Source organism: Thamnophis sirtalis, unplaced genomic scaffold (genome assembly GCF_051295495.1).
Source record: "Thamnophis sirtalis isolate CommonGarterSnake01/CBP01778 unplaced genomic scaffold, rThaSir2_p1.2 scaffold_10, whole genome shotgun sequence".
Lineage (NCBI taxonomy): Eukaryota > Metazoa > Chordata > Lepidosauria > Squamata > Natricidae > Thamnophis > Thamnophis sirtalis.
In genome coordinates, this window is record NW_028261390.1 from 8,439,365 (window position 1) to 8,458,730 (window position 19,366).

The window sequence follows — 19,366 nt, forward strand, 5'->3', positions numbered from 1 at the left end:
TTGCTCAGTGCAGTTTTTAAGTTAGGACATTGCAATCTGGCTTACCCATTGACTTTGCTTTAGCAATAGCAATAGCAACAGCAGCTAGACTTATATACCGCTTCATAGGGCTTTCAGCCCTCTCTAAGCGGTTTACAGAGTCAGCATATCGCCCCCACAGTCTGGGTCCTCATTTCACCCACCTCGGAAGGATGGAAGGCTGAGTCAACCTTGAGCCGGTGAGATTAGAACCGCTGAACTGCAGATAACAGTCAGCTGAAGTGGCCTGCAGTACTGCACCCTAACCACTGCGCCACCTCGGCTTTTCAGAAGGTCTTCTGACCTAGGCCTCCCAAGATCATGAAGCCGACGCTTCATCCCGATAAAACCTCTTCTATTTAGGTTAAAGAGAATTTTTCTCCAGCAAAGTCCCGGCCAACAGTCTTTCATGAGAGTTCACAACTACAGACCTTTATCAGGCTTGGAGAGCTGCCAGGCTGATATTTTCCAAACGCAGCAATTACTGGGCAAGAAGTCAGGAACAGATCTTCACCCGAATGAATTGAATTAATTGTCTCCTGCAAACTCCACTCCCCTTTCGCTCCTCTTTATTCCCTATGGAAGAGACCATTCACCGTCCACCTGTGGCTTTACTCCCGAGTCATCCCTTGTTCCTTAGCTGTTCCCTTTGACTGGCAACTCTGCGCATGCGCATACTAGGAACAGGCTCCCGCTGTTCTTCTGCCTCACTGATGTCTGACTCTGAAGGCAGCTGATAACTGGCATACGGCCCTGGCCCCCTCTCTGCCTCCGACACAGAGCCCTCATCAGAGCCTCCTCCAGACTCCAGGACTGGCCCATGTTCCTCCCCAACCTCCTCACTGTCCGAATCTGCTGCCAGCTCTGCTGGTGGGCCACAACACATGCCCCCCCCCCTGAAAGTCCTGTGGCACTGCAGCCTTGAACAGAGGAACAAGTAGACCTGGGATTGGTTAGCACTTTGCCTTTTCATTTATTGATGACATATTTTGCCACTTTTTAAATGTTATCTGCAGGGGGTTTTTACTGTTTCGTTTTTAATTTGATGTGTACACCACTCAAAGTCCCTCTCAGAGAAATTTTAAGTGTAGCATTCTCGAAGTTTATTGAAATCGAATTTAAAACAATAATATTTCAAGAACAATGTATACAAACACCCACCCATAAAATAAAAGCTTGCTGAATATAAAAAGAAACTTGCCTGGGAAGAAAATACCTTGGTCTCTGCAAACGAGGAAATGACAAATATACAACATTAGACTGAATCATTCGCAGGAAAAAGATAATTCACACAGGATATTCAAATATATGACTGTGTGACATGTAGAGAGGATGGTACCGGAGTTAGGGAATGTGAACCTAGACATTTCCCGCAAGCAACCGTCATATATATGATCTAATCAATATATTTTAATGTATAGCAGCCCTCCAGATAGAACAGGCCTCAGCAAGATGAGTCCTAGCGGACAATCAAATATGAGCCAGCAATGTGAAGCAGCTGCCAAAAAAGCCAACACATTTCTAGGCTGCATCAACAGAGGGATAGAATCTGCAGGCCACTTCAGCTGACTGTTATCTGCAGTTCAGCGGTTCAAATCTCACCGGCTCAAGGTTGACTCAGCCTTCCATCCTTCCGAGGTGAGTGAAATGAGGACCCAGACTGTGGGGGCGATTTGCTGGCTCGATTTGCTAAAAATCTGTAAACCGCTTAGAGAGGTCTGAAAGCCCTATGAAGCGGTATATAAGTCTAATAAATAAATAAAATAAATAAATAAAGATCACGTGAAGTGTTAATACCACTTTATAATGCCTTTGTAAGGCCACACTTGGAATATTTGCATTCAGTTTTGGTAGCCATGATGTAAAAAAGATGCTGAGACTCTAGAAAGAGTGCAGAGAAGAGAAACAAAGATGATGAAGGGACTCAATAAAACGGTTCCACCACAAAACCGCAGAGGACAAAATCGCGCTCGACGAAAGCGCGCATTTGACGTTATCACAGCGCGACGAAAACATCGCGCTGTGATCGATAAATGTAAAAATAAAGCGAAAACCTTACCCTAACCCCCCCAAACCTAACCCTTAACCTAACCCTAAATCTAACCCTAAACCTAACCCTTAACCTAACGCTAAACCTAACGCTAACCCTTAACCTAACGCTAAACATAACCCTAACGCTGTAAACCTAACCCTAACCCTTAACCTAACTCTAACCCTAACCCTAAACCTAACCCTTACCTTTATGTGAATCGGCTTGCTTTAATTTTAATTTTATTTCAATTTTTAATTTTTTTCGTCGCGCTGTGATGACGTCAAATGCGCGCTTTCGTCGAGCGCGATTTTGTCCTCCGCGGTTTTGACGGGTCACGCAATAAAACATATGAAGAACAGTTGCAGGAACTGGGTGTGTCTAGTTTAATGAAAAGAAGGACCCAGGGAGACATAATAGCTGTGTTTCAATATCTCAGGGGCTGCCACAAAGAAGAGGGAGTCAAGCTATTTTCCAAAGTGCCAGAGAACAGGACACGAAGCAACGGATGGAAACTAATCAAGGAGAGAAGCAATCAGGAATTAAAGAGAAATTTCCTGACAGTGAGAACAATTAACCAGTGGAACAACTTGCCTCCAGAAGTTGTGAATGCTCCAACACTGGAAGTTTTTAAGAAGAGATTGGACAACCATTTGTCTGAAATGGAATAGGGTTTCCTGCCTAAGCAGGGGGTTGGACTAGAAGACCTCCAAGGTCCCTTCCATCTCCGTTATTCTAAATTATATTCTGCAGATGGTAAGTTTTATCCTGCAGACAAACTATTGCTTCCTTCTCAATGCACTGAAAGTTTTATTTTGATTCCGTTTGATGAAAAAGAAAGCAAAGCCCAGCAAAAGAGATGGGAAAAGATAGGAATGTTAACAAGGAAATGATACCAGCGTGTGGGCCCAAAACACGATGACTGACGTTGGAGGATTAAAGCCAAGTCTGGAAACAACTGATTACGGATAGTCCTCGAGTTACAACCATTTGTTTAGTGGCCATTCAAAGTTACAACAACAGGACTGGAAAAAAAGGGACTTATGACCGTTTTTCACACACTTATGACTGTTGCATCCCCATGGTCAAATGTGATCAAAGTTCAAACTCTTGGCAATTGACTCCTATTTATGACGGTTGCAGTGTCCAGGGGGTGGGGTCATGTTTTTTGCGACCTTCTAAGAAGCTAAGTCAATGGGGAAGCCAGATTCATTTACCAGCTTGACCACTGCAGTGATTCACTCTAGCGACTGCGGCAAGGAAAGTCATAAGATGGGGCAAAAATCACTTAACAGCTGTCTTGCTTAGCAATTGAAATTTTTGGCCCAGTTGTAGTCATAAGTCCATTTGAGTTGAGTTGAGTTGAGTTGCGTTTATTTATTTGCACACTGGCCACAGTGGTGGGCTTCAAAAAATTTTCGAACCTCCTTTGTGGGTGTGGCCTCCTTTGTGGGAGTGGCTTGCGGGCCATGTGACCTGGTGGGAGTGGCTTGCCGGCCATGTGTTCCCTCTCTCTCTCTTTCCTTCCTTTTGTCTCTCTGTCCCTTTTTCCTTTTTTTCTTTCATCTCTCTCACTTTTTCTTTCTTTTTTTCTTTCTTTCTTTTTTTCTTTTTTTCTTTTTTCTTTTTTTCTTTTTTTCTTTTTTTCTTTTTTTCTTTTTTTCTTTTTTCTTTTTTTCTTTTTTTCTTTTTCTTTTTCTTTTTCTTTTTTTCTTTCTTTCTTCCTTCCTTTCTCTTTCTCTTTCTCTCTCTGTGTGAGTATCTCTCTCTCTCTCTCTCTCTTTCCTTCCTTTTGTCTCTCTGTCCCTTTTTCCTTTTTTTCTTTCATCTCTCTCACTTTTTCTTTCTTTTTTCTTTTCTTTTTTTCTTTTTTCTTTTTTCTTTTTTCTTTTTTCTTTTTTCTTTTTTCTTTTTTCTTTTTTCTTTTTTCTTTTTTCTTTTTTCTTTTTTCTTTTTTCTTTTTTCTTTTTTCTTTTTTCTTTTTTCTTTTTTTCTTTTTTTCTTTTTTCTTTTTTTCTTTCTTTCTTTCTTCCTTCCTTTCTCTTTCTCTTTCTCTCTCTGTGTGAGTCTCTCTCTCTCTCTCTCTCTCTCTCTCTCTCTCTCTCTCTCTCTCTCTCCTCTCTCTCTCTCTCTCTCTGTCAGTGGTGGGTTTCAAAAAATTTTGGAACCTCTTCTGTAGGTGTGGCCTGCTTTCCGGGTCCACTGGTGGAACCTCTTCTAACCGATTCGGTAGATTTGACGAACTGGTTCTACCGAACTGGTGCGAACTGGTAGGAACCCACCTCTGACTGGCCAGCTGATTTTCGGCCTTCCGGAGGGCAGGCGATGCCATTTTATCCTCCCCGGGCTTCAGGAAAGCCTCATGAAGCCTGCGGAAGGCAAAAAATGGCCCAATGGCCAAACTGGAAGTTCATTTCCAAACTTCCAGTAGGCCTATGCATGGGGCATGTTTTTGGCCTTCCACAGGTTCCAGAAGGTTTCCTGAAGCCTGGCCAGGGCGAAAAATGGTCCAAATGGGCAAATTGGAAGTCCGGAGGCTTCAATGAAGGCTGCGCACATGCACGGGGTGAGCGCGGGGGGAGGCTTGTGCACACATGCGCAGATGGGAGGGCATTGCATTATGGGTGTGGGCAGAGAAACGTTCACCATCATTGTCATAAGTCGAGGACTACCCATGGTAATCCAGAGGTTCTCCATCATAAAGTTCCATTTGGTTCTGGCTTTCTTTTCTTGAACGGTTTCTAGACAGAATATCTGTCTGTCAACCCATGTATTCTGATGAATCATGCATTAACATTCCTCATCACACACCTATTAGTCAACACTCAAATAAACAGGAACAGTTAAAGAAGAAACAATGTCCCATTCATCTAAAGAGGAGAGCAAACTGCACTCCCTGAGGCACTGAATATATTATCTAGTCTGGGAATGAAATGTCTGCAGGAGGACTACAAGAACCTAATAACCTTCAGATCTGCAAGAATCTCTTAATGTGGCCCACAAATATTTAAGGACAAGTAACTGTGAAAGGGATCTTGGAGTCCTAGAGGACAACCATTTAAATAGGAGCCAAAAAAGCCAACACAGTTCTAGGCTGCATAAACAGAGGGATAGAATCAAGATCACGTGAAGGGTTAGCACCACTTTATAATGCCTTGGTAAGGCCACACTTGGAGTACTGCATCCAGTTTTGATCACCACGATGTAGAAAAGATGTTGAGACTCTAGAAAGAGTGCAGAGAAGAGCAACAAAGATGATTAGGGGACTGAAGGCTAAAACATATGAAGAACGGTTGCAGGAACTGTCTAGTTTAAGGAAAAGAAGGACTAGGGGAGACATGATAGCAGTGTTCGAATATCTCAGGGGCTTCCACAAAGAAAAGGGAGTCAAATTATTCTCCAAAGGACCTGAGCGCAGGACAAGAAGCAATGGGTGGAAACTAATCAAGGAGAGAAGCAACTTAGAACTGAGGAGAAATTTCCTGACCGTTAGAACAATTAATCAGTGGAACAACTTGCCTGCAGAAGTTGTGAATGCCCCAACACTGGAAGTCTTTAAGAAGATGTTGGATAGCCATTTGTCTGAAACGGTGCAAAGGTTTCCTGCCTAGGCAGGGGGTTGGACTAGAAGACCTCCAAGGCCCCTTCCAACTCAGCTATTGTATTTGTATTTGTAAGTAATCTATCACTCCTTTATTTAGAAACCAGAAATCCCCTATGGATTTCTTGATGAAATAAGGGGGCGGGAGGGGGAATGAAATTGTGATTTATAGGTTTGATGATTAGAACGGATAGATTATGGAAAGAAGGAAATTATGACTCAATCTTAGAGAGACAAGGTAAAATATAATGCATTTATAATTGCTGCTTAAAAAAATCAGAGGATGCTTCTTTGTAACTTTTTTCTCCTCTCCTCTTTTTATTTACTTTCCCTTTCCTTTTTATTGTTTTCATTCTTTTCCACCTTCTTATTCCTTTTTTCTTTTTCTTATATTCTTTCTTATCTGTTCACTGTTTTTCTTTATTCGCTCTATTTCTCCCCTAAAAGTTGTATCTTCTCAAAAATGTCTTTAATTAAAAAAAATATTTAAAAACAAACGAATAAAGCGGAATTAGTTCATCTGGTTGTGGTTCTGCCCTACCTTGCAAGGATGAATCAGTCTTGCAGGTTCGAAAGTAAATTTCTCTCCCGCCTACCCTCTACAACTTAAGAGACTAGGGATGGTCCAGAGATGGGTTGCTCCCAGTTCAGACCGGTTTGGGAGAATCAGTAGCGGTAATATTGGTGTGGGTCGCCAAACTGGTAGTGATGGCTGGCTGGCCACGCCCCCGAACCGGCTCGCTCCAATGCTCGCCATGCCTCATCTTTGCCACGTGTATCCACACAACTGCCTCCTACACACAGGTAAGCAGCGCGGGCTGCTCAGGGAGTCCCAAAGCTTTGCAACCACCTCCTCCTAAATGGGATCGAATCTCCACACCTCCTCGATGCAAGGAGGTAGGAGGCAGCAGTTTCGTTTCCTGCTCCGGGGAGTGGGGAGCAGCCAAGTGAGCATGCCAGGATCTGCCGGCTGCGTCTAATCTGCAGTTTACTTGTGAGCACGTTTACTCGTGAGCAAGGTGCTCGGCAGTTGGTAGACTGCTGGCTTGCTTCCTCGGCTGCTGCACACACACACACACACACCCTGGAGCTCACAGGCAGTGAACAAAATCACACACTCTACGGACCCTCCAGTTCTCCTGCATTCAGCTCGGCCCAGCTGCTTTCTTTGGTCTTTTTTTTTAAAAAAAAAATTACAGCATATTTTGTTTCCAATCTGAAACATAAATTTGCCAAGCCACACCCATAAAATAAGCCATGCCCACAGAACTGGTAGTAAAACATTTTGAAACCCACCCCTGGGATGGTCCCGTATGAGTTGTTCATCAGGCCCCCACAATTCCTTCTGGGGGATCACCTTCCTCTTAGTTGACCATCTATGGAGATTCTCCATCATCCAGGTCATGGTTGTCCCAAAGGTGCTTTTTCTACTGGACTTCCTTGTTGTTGTTGTTTTTTCTTTGAAGATGCTTCGCTTCTCATCCAGGAAGCTTCTTCAGCTCTGACTGGATGAGAAGCGAAACGTCTTCCAAGAAAAACAAGAAAGTCCAGTTGCCTCTTGAAAAAAAGCACCCTTGAGACATTGGTAAAACTACACTTGGAATATTGATCACCATGGATTTTTTTTTTAAAAAAAGATGTTGAGAGTCTAGAACTGAGGGCAGCAACTACACAGCTCTGGAGCCGCATGTGGCTCTTTCATCCCTCTGCTGTGGCTCCTTTTGAGAGGAGCTTCCGATTGGCAGGGCGGGGTAGAGAGGAAGCACAGAGGCAGGTTTTCCGGTCAGCTCCACAATTGATAAGACTTTCATTTAGGACAGGTACAGGAAAAAGGACGCCGCACTAAGAGGAGACTCTATGGTGAGGGAACCGGACTTCCGGTCAGCAGAGGAAAAAGGATGCCATGCTAAGAGGAGACTCTGTGGTGGGGGAACCGGACTTCCGGTCAGCAGAGGAAAAAAAGATGCCACGCTTGAGGGGACTCTACGGTGGGGGAACCGGACTTCCGGTCAGCAGGATGCCACGCTAGGAGGGGACTCTATGGTGGGGGGAATCGGACTTCCAGTCAGCAGAGGAAAAAGGATGCCCTGCTAGGAGAAGACACTATGGTGGGGGAACTGGACTTCCAGTCAGCTCCAGAATTGAAGGGGGGGGGCTTCCGGTTAGGAGCTTTGTGGCTCTTTGAGTGCTTAAAGTTGCCAACCCCTGCTCTAAAAAAGGGGGAGAGAAGAGCAACAGAGATGATTAGATTGTGGGAACTGGAACTGTCCTGTTTAACAAAGAGAAGGACTAGAGGTGACAATAGCAGTCTTCCAATATTTGAGGGGCTGTCACATAGAGAAGGGGGTCAACCTATTCTCCAAAGCATTTGAGGGCAGGAGAAGAAGCAATGGATGGAAGCTTAACAAAGATCTAATCTAGAACGAAGGAGAGATTTGCTGTCCTTGAGAACCACGAATCAATGGAGCAGCTTGCCTCCCAAAGTTGTGGGTGCTCCATCACAGGAGGTTTTCAAGAAAAGATTTGTGGTGGTTTAAGCAGGGGTTGGGCTAGAAGACCTCCGAGGTCCCTTCCAACTCTATTATTCTGTAAGTTGAAACCCAACGCATCGGAAACGCGCCAGGGCGGAGAAGTCGTCTTTGCACTATTTTTAATGCAAAAATCAACTAATATTTACCGCGCCTGGGGCAGGAAATTCTCCCCAAGTGAGCGCGTGCGAGAGAAGAGAGAGAGAGAGAGAGAGAAAGTGAGAGAAAACAGCAGAGGAAGCAAACATGGGGATCTCAAGTCAATTTGCCTTCCCCAAGATCAGGGGAGGGGAGAGAAAGTTGCACATGGGAGGAGAAGTGTTAAAAACAGCTGTTTCTAGCGCTGCTGCCTGAAGAAAAATTATGTAAATATTTATGCAGAGACATCTTTGCCGAGTACATCCAAGCTGCATCATCTTGCCAGGGTGTGGATTCAACAACACAGTTTGGATCAACAGCCTGAAAAAGCAGATGTGCCAATTTCCGGTCCTTGAAGATGACGGTCCCTAATTACACTCTCCTTGCACAACTCATTGGTCTGATTCCATTTTGTTTTGTCACTGTGGCAGATTAACATGCTTACAAAAGATGCCTTGTGTTTGGGGGAAATCCCAGCTACCGCCAATGCAGCAAAGTATACAGCAACCCCGTGATGGCAAACCTATGGCACGCCTATAGCAATAGCAATAGCAGTTAGACTTATATACCGCTTCATAGGCTTTCAGCCCTCTCTAAGTGGTTTTACAGAGTCAGCATATCGCCCCCACAGTCTGGGTCCTCATTTTACCCACCTCGGAAGGATGGAAGGCTGAGTCAACCTTGAGCCGGTGAGATTAGAACCGCTGAACTGCAGATAACAGTCAGCTGAAGTGGCCTGCAGTACTGCACCCTAACCGCTGCGCCACCTTGGCTCCTATCACAGGTGGCACACCAAGCCCTCTCTGCAGGCACGCGAGCCAGCTCAGCTCCAGCATGGAGCCTCCTGCCAGCCAGCTGATGTTTAGGTCCCTACCACGCACGTGGGAGATGCGCGCCAGGGGTGGGTTCCTGCCAGTTCTAACCTCTTCTATAGAAGAGGTTCCACAAATCTACAATGCTGTTTAGAACCGGTTGCAGCTCCCTCCTCCCCCTCGCCCGTCCACACATCATCAAGATGAAGAGCGAGAGGAGGAATTCTGGGAGTTGAAGTCCACAAGTCTTAAAGCTGTCAAGTTTGAACACCGCTGGTTTTTTTTTTTCCTAAAGGGTTAGGGGTGCAAGGGTCTTGTAACTTGACAGCTTTAAGACTTGCCGGCTTCAAATGCCAGAGTTTCTGAGCCAACATTTTGGTTGCTAAGCAAGAGCGTTGTTAAGTGAGTTTCACCACATTTTACAAGGTAATATAGTTTCATGCCATTTCCTTTTTTCTCTTTCGTTCTACAGTCTATATGCCAGCTAGCATCCTGATTTGATTTCAGCATTCTTAACCCTCTTATTTTACTCGTAACTATTATTTTTGTGTGTTGTTATATTCTTTCATTGATTTTTGTTTCCAGAAAGAAGCCTTAACCACGGCAGTAAAACTCATTGACTTCATCGGAGGAAGCTCTCTTTGAATCAATCTCTTTTCTAAAGACTTTTTAATAATAATAATAATAATAATAATAATAATAATAATAATAATAATAATAATGGGAACAGAAGACAAAGTTCTCTCCACACAGAGTTTTTCTGGCTTTCCAGGTGACACGCTTTGAAGTGCATGAGTGAACTTTGAGGAGAAGTTCACATTTTTGGGGCAAAAGGAAATCCAACGTTCAGAATGATGGACAGGACTTTATTCATGGCTTGAGATAAACCTTTCGATTCATCTCCGTTACGGATGCTACTGGGGGGAAAAAAGCCTACAAACTTTTCCAAACTTTTATTTTTCCCGGGGAGAGAAGAACGGAGACAGACATCTAAAATGAACTTTCTAATGTTGGAAGAAGTACTTCCAGCTTGCAGTCAAGAGTGACAAGGCCTTGTGCCTGTCTCCGCAGGCAGAAATCTGCAAATACATTAAAAATCCAACAGAACATTTTTAAAAAAAGGTTATTCCTATTAGAATAACCTTAAAAAATTAATGTGGATTTGTAATCATTTCTTGGCCAATGTAGAGAATCATTGGTGATGTCAACAATCTTGCTAAAGATGACCCCATTGACTTGAAGACAAAGAAATGATGCAATGTGAATTTAGTTCAAAGAGTTTTTGGAAGATGCTGGCGTCACTTGTCACAAACCTATCATGGTTTGGTAAAGAGAAGTAGGAAAGTTCTGGTCCTGTTTTCTTCTACATTACATGCAGGGGTGGGCTGCTGGAGGTTTGCACGGATTCGGGCGATCCTCTAGCTAGGATTCTGCCCAGTTCGGCGAATGCCCAAATGCCACCAATGGCTGGCCATGCCCACCCCGCCCTGTCAGGGTTCCAAATAGCATCCGAAATTAAATCAGAGTCCGAGGCAAAGGATTCCTCAATGTTCCAATTTATTAAGAGTGCCATGTTGGCACATCTGGGAAAACCCGAATCTGAAAGCTTCCTGGTTTTCCCACCCAGTTGAAAGTTCAAGATCTTGCCCCCACACCCAGAAGTCCATCCCAGGGTCCAATCTCCCACTGCCATGCTGGCAGCTTCCACCCATCCAGTTCAGGTCAGGTGCAGAGGTGCAAAGACAAAGGATGACCTTGGCTTTCTAGAAAGAATTTTGTTATGGCTACATATCATCTAACTCCATACAATTCCTCCCTCCCATTTTCCCACAATAGAAAATGCATACCAGAAGTTTGGGAAGGCCAGAAACGGGGCCCAGGTAGGGCAACCCCCCCCCTCCCATGACTAGGCCACACCCACCCAGCAGCGGGGCAACAAATCTGTTGCTGCAATTTTTGAAGCCCACCCCTGATTACATGCCTTTTTGGGGTGGGGGGGATGTCAAGATTTATTGCTAATAAAACCAAAAGATGAAAATCAGTATGGAGACCTACAATGCCATGCCGAAGATGGTCCCATCATTTAAACTTCTTATTCAAGCTAAACTCTCACAGGAAGGGAAGAAACAAGGATCAATGAAGGAAGACAGGAAAGCCCAAAAATAGTAGTTAAGGAGAATTCACACACACACACACACACACACACACACACACACACGTATGTATGTATGTATGCATGCATGCATGCATGCATGTCTCACTCACTCACTCGATGCCTCTTCACCCAACGTGGGTATAGGCGACTTCCATGGAAATTTATGGCGATCCATGGAAGCTGTTTCGGCTGGATATACCCAAGGGTCGACAGAGCCCGATTGGTGGGAACAGGGGGCACCACGTGAAGGCCGGGTTGTCGTTTGATAGTTGAGAGGCTATATTTGGCGCATCAACTATCCTTGCCCCCCCATGCATGCATGTATGTATGTATGTATGTATGTATGTATCCAAGTGGTTTAAATTTACTAGGGGTAATCAGCCAACATAGCAGACAGATGAGTAAGATAAGAGGGTTAAGAATGGTGAAATGCAAATGAAATATAATAGAAGGGGAAAGAATATAAGGTGAGCGATATTGTTTGGCAATTGCTATTAGAAAAAACAGGAAGCCCCTGTTCATATTGTATTATGTAAATGTGGTGTACGTCTTTGTGTGTGTGTATTTTACGTGTTTGTAAATATTTTTTTAAAAAAATAAACTCCTTATTCAAGCTAAACTCTCACAGGAAGTTAAAAAGCAGAATTTGGTTGATAATACTGGGGACTATTGAGAGATTTAATAGGGTTTCATGCCAACAAAGGTAACCTAGTTGGTGTGGCCAATTATCTGGGCTGAATATGACAGGAGGACGTCTAGACAATCCACTTCTCTTCTGCACCTTGTGACTAAATTCTTATACAGGTAGTCTAGCTGTTCCCTTCATCTGGCACCTCTGCGCATGCACAAACTGGGAACAGGCTCCAGTTTTTCTTCTGCCTCACTAATGTCTGAGTCTGAAGGCAGCTGATAACTGGCATACGGCTCTGGCCCCCTCTCTGCCTCTGACACAGAGACCTCATCCGAGCCTTCCCCAGAATCCAGGACTGGCCCATGTTCCTCCCCAACCTCCCTACTGTCCGAATCTTCTGCCAGCTCCTCTGGCCGCTGGCGGGTTGTTAGGTAAGCTCCCCGTTGGGAGAGCGAGTGCGTTCAGAGAAGCGTTGTGAGAGTTGTGTTGGAGAACACACAAACCAGCATACAGAGACACTGCAGTTTAAATAGGCTTTTACTTTCGTGGAAATAGAGGTATCAGAGTCCATCAAACAGGCCAAGTCATACACGGATAAGACAGTCAGTCATCAATGTCTTTCAGTTAAGGGATAATCCAAATAACATAATCATACAAACAGTGTGGTACTCAAAGTTTGCTAGCAGCTGCAAAGCTTACAATAGCTCACAGCACTTTCTAACAGCCAGCTTCCAAAACACTCAGATCAGATCAGCCCAGCATCTAACAAACAGAGAGCTAACAGTCACTCTGGCTCCCTCTTATGGCCGATTGAGGAAAACAGCAGCCAGTCACATTTTACAGTATGATTTAAAGAAACAGGTATAGCATTGTTACATGATTTATATATTGCCAACCCAACCGTTAGAATTATATTCCTAACAAGGGCCACAACACAAATGTGAAGGAAAATCAGAATAGATACCATGATATGGTATATGTTGCAGAATGCAAAAGTCAACTTTCTGGAATCTTCAGATTTAATTTTTTTTTTTTATGACAGCGGTGCAAGGTTTTACCCCTTGAAGACACTAGGCAGATAAATTTAAAATTAGACGTAAGATACCAGCAGGCTGGGTGGGAGCAAAAGGAACAGCACAAGGCACACATTCTAACCAAGATACTCTTACTACAAGCTCACACACAGCGCAACTAATCATGGAAATAAAGTGTTATGCCTTCATTTCCATTCTGTGGAGACAGCGCATATTAATTTCCCCTAACACACCAGGACTCCCGAGTTCCATGCAGTAATTTCCATCTGAGCAGAGAAACCACAACAGGCGTGTGTGGGTGGGTGTACACTCGGCGGCAGTGTGTGTGTGTGTCTGTGTGTGGTGCTAAAGTTGTAGCGAGTTATATAGGCTTAAGAGAGACGGGGAAGGGTGGGAAAGCCTTGCAAAAAATAGATCCCTTCCCCCCTCCAATCTTAGATACTCCATTTCTTGCATGCCCCACCTCCCATCCAATTTAATTTTATAATCAAGGCAATGGAACTCTTTTTTTTCCTAATGACCTTCACTGTGAATAGCAGCACAAAAGGGATTGGGAGGCTTATGAGTGAGGCTAAATTAATAGAACAGAACAGAACAGAGTAAAGTAGAGTAGAGTGGAGTAGAGTAGAGTAGAGAAGGGTAGAATAGAATAGAGTTGGAAGGGACCTTGGAGGTCTTCTAGTCCAACCCCCTGCCTAGGCAGGAAGCCCTACACCACTTCAGACAAATGGATATCCAACATCTTCTTAAAAACTTCCAGTGTTGGAGCATTCACAACTTCTGGAGGCAAGTTGTTCCACAACTTGGAATGATTGCAGTATCCTAAGCTCAGGTGATCACCATTTGCGACCTTCCCACCTGGCTTCCAACAAGCAAAATCAACAGGGGAAGCAGGATTTACTTAAGGACCATGTGACTCACTTAGCAACAGCTGCAATTCCCTCATGAGAAAGAGGTCATAAAAGTGGGCACAGTTCAGAAATTCAGATCCCAACTGTCAAGGACTCTTGTCATTGATAGTTTGACAACATAAATCAGTGGATGTTGACCAAAATAAACCCTACCGTACTAAGTGCTATTTACTCCTGAGTAGGACCATTTCTCCGTCTGTAACTTATAACGTTTTCATGCTCTCATTCATCTGAAATGAAACGCAGTATGCCTTCCTTATTCTTCTTTTGCACAATAGTGCTTGGATGAGTCAATAAGTCACTGGTGGGAAATGAACTTTGATTCATACTCTTAGCCCACAGTCCTGGGTATATTCATTTGAAAACATTCTCACAGGTCACCACATTATTTAAAATAAAAAAAATATGTAGAGACTCTGGAAAGAGTGCAGAGAAGGGCAGCAAGAATGATTAGGGAGCTGGAAGCTAAAACATATGAAGAATGGTTGCAGGAATTGGGTTTGTCTACTCTAGTGAAAAGAAGGACTAGGGGGACATGATAGCAGTCTTCCAATATTGCCACAAAGAAGAGGGGCTCAACCCACATTCCAAAGCACCTGAGGGCAGGACAAGAAGCAATGGATGAAAACTAATCAAGGAGAGAGGCAACCTAGAGCAAAGGAGAACAATTAACCAGTGGAATGACTTGCTTCCAGAAGTTGTGGATGCTCCATCACCAGAGGTGGGTTCCTCCTGGTTCAGCCCAGTTCAGCTGAACCAGTAGTGGCGGTTGTGGAAGGCTCCGCCCACCCGCCCGGATGGGTTCCCGTGAGAGTGCATATGCGAGCATGAGCAAACCGGTAATAAATCGGTTAGCAACCCACTACTGTCCATCACAGTAATACATTCATAGCAAACAGAACTCCGAGGCATGCAGGTTCCTCCAAGAACAGCTTTATTAGACGTATCATATTGGCACAGTCTGGTGAAAACCGACATTAAGGGTTCCCCGTGGTTTTCACCTAGTTAAAAGTAAACGTTTTCCCCCCCTTTCCCAAACAATCAGTCACATGGTCCAATCAAGGTGCTGTCCGATTGCTTGGAAACTTCACTCCTCCTCTTTTCAGCCACCTGTGTGGGAATGTCCTTGGTTCTCAGGGGAAACTATTTTGTTTTGGCTACAAAACCCCAGCTGTTCTAGCTGGGAGAACACGGTCAGACAAACGGAGGCGAGCCAGGACTTCAAGTCAGCTAACAGTTTATTTCTAACAGGTTGCCTAACGCGGCACTTCACATTTTACGCGTATTAGCAAACTGGCAACAGCTGAGCCCTGTTTGACAGCTCTTTATATACCCCAGCTGTCAAACAGGTAACCAATCAGTAAAAAGGGCATGCCCCCCCTAGCCAAACGGACCAGAGAGGAAACTGTAGTACACAACACCAGCTATATCTATTGCACCGCTGTGGCAGCCTTGAAGCCTCCAAGATGGCCTCGGTCAGACCAGCTTCAGAGTTGGCACATCCATCAAAATACCTTGCCAATATATTTTGTATCCAACACCCAGAAGTGACTGTATGTTAGCCATTATCAATCTCTTACCTCCTGCAATTCTGGAAGAGAGAAACAATGGCAAACCAATGAAGAAGGACCATGTAGTCCCATGATAGCAAACCTATGGCATGCGTGCCACAGGTGGCACATGGAGCCATATCTGCCATCATACAAGTTGTCACGGTCTATCATGCATGCGCACACCAGCCAGCTGATTTTCGGCTTTCTGGAGGGCTGGGAGAGGCCGTTTTTGACTCCCCAGGCTTCAGGAAAGCCCCCGGAGCCTGGGAATGGCACCTCCCCCCTCTTGTGCGGCAGAGGCCATGTGCTCATGTGCAGGTGGGCGGGGCACATTGAATTGTGGGTGTGGGCACGCGCATGGGTGCAATAGTGCGCATGCACACAATTTTGGCATGCCTTTACAAAAAGGTTTACCATCACTGATGTAGTCCATACCCTTGAACCAAATAGTTGTATCCTAGTAACAACCAATTCACAGTAATACAGATGCCAATTTTATTCTCTTCCTTCTAACAGACGTTTCAAAGATTACAAAATTCTGCCTGATCACCGCTGCTATTTATTATGAGTTTTCCATGTGTGTGAGGCAAAGTCCTTCCTCATTTAATTTTAACCTTGCTTGACTTTACAATGTTAAGTAGCGGTCAAAGTTTTCTAACACATTTACATTCATTTATGCCTCCGTTACTAGAGTTATCAATTAGCTAGCTTAAAAAAAAATCAGTCACCGCCGAATTAAAATTTTAAGTATTTCAGGCCTTTTATTTAAGTGATTGATAACTTGTTTAATCATTCCAGTACTGTAGGAAATTAACTCTGTATATTTTAGATATTTTATAATAACTTATTTAATAATCGTTGATACCTTTTCATCCTAATTATGTTATAATTGCATTTAATTGCGGCAGCTGACTGTAATAATAAACCTGCTATGGCTACAGAAGTTGGGTAGCCTGCTGAAGATCCCTGCCTGTCAAGAGATATGACAGGAGGGACTGCATTTTCTATCCGTACGCTAGTCCTCATGAACAACCTCAAAGTGTATTCCTATTTTCAGAGTCTTTCAGAGACTTCTTAAAACAGTTTTTTCTCGTGGAGTCTGAGTATAGGTAGTCGTACGACCACAATTGAGCACAAAATTTATGTTGCGAGACAGTTGTTAAGTGAATTTTGCCCCATTTTACGACCTTTTCGCCACAGTTGTTAAACGAATCATGGCAGTTCTTGTTAGTAATACAGTTGTTAAGTGAATCTGGCTTCCCCAATGACTTTGTTTGTCAGAAGGCTGCAAAAGGGGATCACATGACCCCAGTGTTGAATACTAGCGCGGGAAATACAAGCGCGCGAATAAAGGACTCCTTCCCTGATTGGTTCCCGGGCGGAGCCGGTTCAATCCTCGCCCTGATTGGTCGAGCTACTCGACGCCCCATTGGCTCCTCGTTCAAACCCGGGGGTATAAATGTTTGGCGCGAACCACGCCACGTTGAATCGCAGTTTACTATGAGCTGAATAAAGTCACTTTCACTTGTCTCTTGTCGCGTCCTTCCCTTCGCTCCAAGATACAAAACTGGCGACGAAGGTGGGATCCCGATTCCCGCGACCACGGAGAAGAGCAAGCCAGCTGCCACCGCGTCTGAACCAGCTCGAACGCTAACTTCAGACTGAGAATTCCGGCAGCGAACGCGAAGTTTTTCTCCGCCTTTCCTCTCTCCCCCTCCGGCTCCACACCTCGATGGCATCTTCGCTTCCTCCTTTCGCGCCATTCGGCGGAGCCAGCGGAGAATCATGGGACAGTTTCATGGAACGTTTCGAGTGCTACCTGATCGCCTCGAAGAACCAGGCTCAGACCGACGAGGAGAAATGCAGCTTCTTCCTATCCTGCTGTGAGCCTTCCATGTTCGCCTCTGCGAGAGCCCTGGCCGCCCCGAGGCCAGCCTACAAACTCGGGTGGAGCGAGCTGATGTCCAGGCTGAGGAACCACTACGCTCCCTCACCCTCTCTCTTTGCACGCCGTTTCGCTTTCCGCCGCCGAGTGCAAAAGCCCAACGAATCCATCAGCCAGTTCCTGGAGGCTTTGCGCACAGTGGCCGCACAGTGTGATTTTGCAGACCTGGAGGAGAACCTCGCGGAGCAGTTTGTGTGCGGGGTCCGCGACGTGCAATTGCGCAGCCGAATGCTCCGGAATCACAAGATTACCCTGATGCAAGCCGTGGAGACAGCGCGAGCGGCCGAACTCTCCGAGCAATCCACGGCCGACATGGAACGCCTCCAGCTAAACCCCCCCGCGCAAGCCGCCGCGGGGCCGTCCACCCAGACGAACCTCGTCGACGATCTCTCTCCTGCTGAAGACGAGGAGGAGGAGGAGGAAACCGTAGGGCAAATGAGGATGCAGCCGAAGCGGAGGCCACCCCAGCAACCGCCGACGCCCGTTCAGCCAGCCTCAAACGCACCTTGCCGCGGATGCGGCGGCCGCCACAGCCGCGCAGCCTGCCCGTTCCGCTCTGCCGTCTGCCGCCGCTGCCGAGGAGAAGGGCACCTCGCCAGAGTATGCCGGGCTCTCCTGCCAGCCCCGTCGTTTATGCAGCCCAGCGACCAGCGCCAGGCACCGCAACGCCGCCAGCAGCCACGTCCCGCGAGGCGCTCCGAGGACTGCCACTCAACCTACCAGCCCCCCAGCGCCGACTGCGTGGTCTACCAGGCATCCCACGTTCCCGCTGGCAACCGGAAAATAAGCACCGCCGTCCGGCTCGAAGGTCAGCTGTGCCAAATGGAGGTGGACTCCGGTTCATCCCGTTCTCTCCTTTCTTGGGCTTTGTTCTCCCGCCTTTGCCCCGGGGTCCCCCAGAGAAAGCTGCGCCCCGCCGGGGTCTCCCTCCTAGACTATCAGGGAAATGGGATTCCCACAGCTGGGATATACCACATCCGGGTGGAATATGGGAATTTTAAAGGGAAACTCCCAGTTTTAGTCGTTAGGAACAACCTGCCCGCTCTCCTGGGGTTAGAATGGTTCCCCGCCTTGGGCCTCACCATAGAAGGGGTACACAGGGTAGTTCCCCTCCCCGTAGATAGCGTCCTAGACGAGTTCGCTGATGTGTTCGATGGGAAATTGGGTTGTTACAAGGGTACCCCCATTTCTCTCTGCCTCGATCCCCAGGTCGCTCCCGTTAGGTTGAAGGCACGCAGGGTTCCTTTCGCATTGAGAGCAAAGGTAGACGCGGAACTTGATAAGCTTATTGAGCAAGGGGTACTCGAGCCCGTAGATCACGCCCGTTGGGAAACCCCCATAGTCCTCCCGGTCAAACCCGACGGATCGGTGAGAATATGTGCCGACTACAAGTCGACCATCAATTTGGCCCTGCAGGCAAACCCGTATCCGGTTCCCGTAGTGCAGCACCTACTCCACTCCTTAGGACAGGGCCGCATCTTCGCTAAGCTAGACATGGCACAGGCCTACCAGCAGCTTCCCGTAGACGACGATGCGGCTACAGCCCAGACCATCGTCACCCACCGCGGGGCTTTCCGTTGCCGCCGTCTCCAATTCGGCGTTTCGGTTGCCCCTGGGATTTTCCAGAGCCTCATGGAGCGGTTGCTCCACGGGCTCCCAGGTGTCGTTCCCTACTTCGACGACGTCCTGGTCGCAGCCCCCAGTCACTCGGAACTCCTGAAAACACTGCGGGAGGTCCTCACACGTTTCAGGGAGGCAGGACTGAAATTAAAGCGCAGCAAATGCGAAATTGCTGTTCCCAAAGTTGAATTCTTGGGGTTCCTCATTGATGCCCAAGGCATCCACCCCACTCCTTCCAAAGTTGCCGCCATCAAAAACGCACCCGCTCCCACCTCTAGGGCGGAATTACAGGCGTTCCTGGGGCTCTTAAACTTCTACGCCCCTTTTATCCCCCACAAGGCGTCACTAGCTGAGCCGCTACACCGACTACTTGACCGGTCAGCGGCCTGGA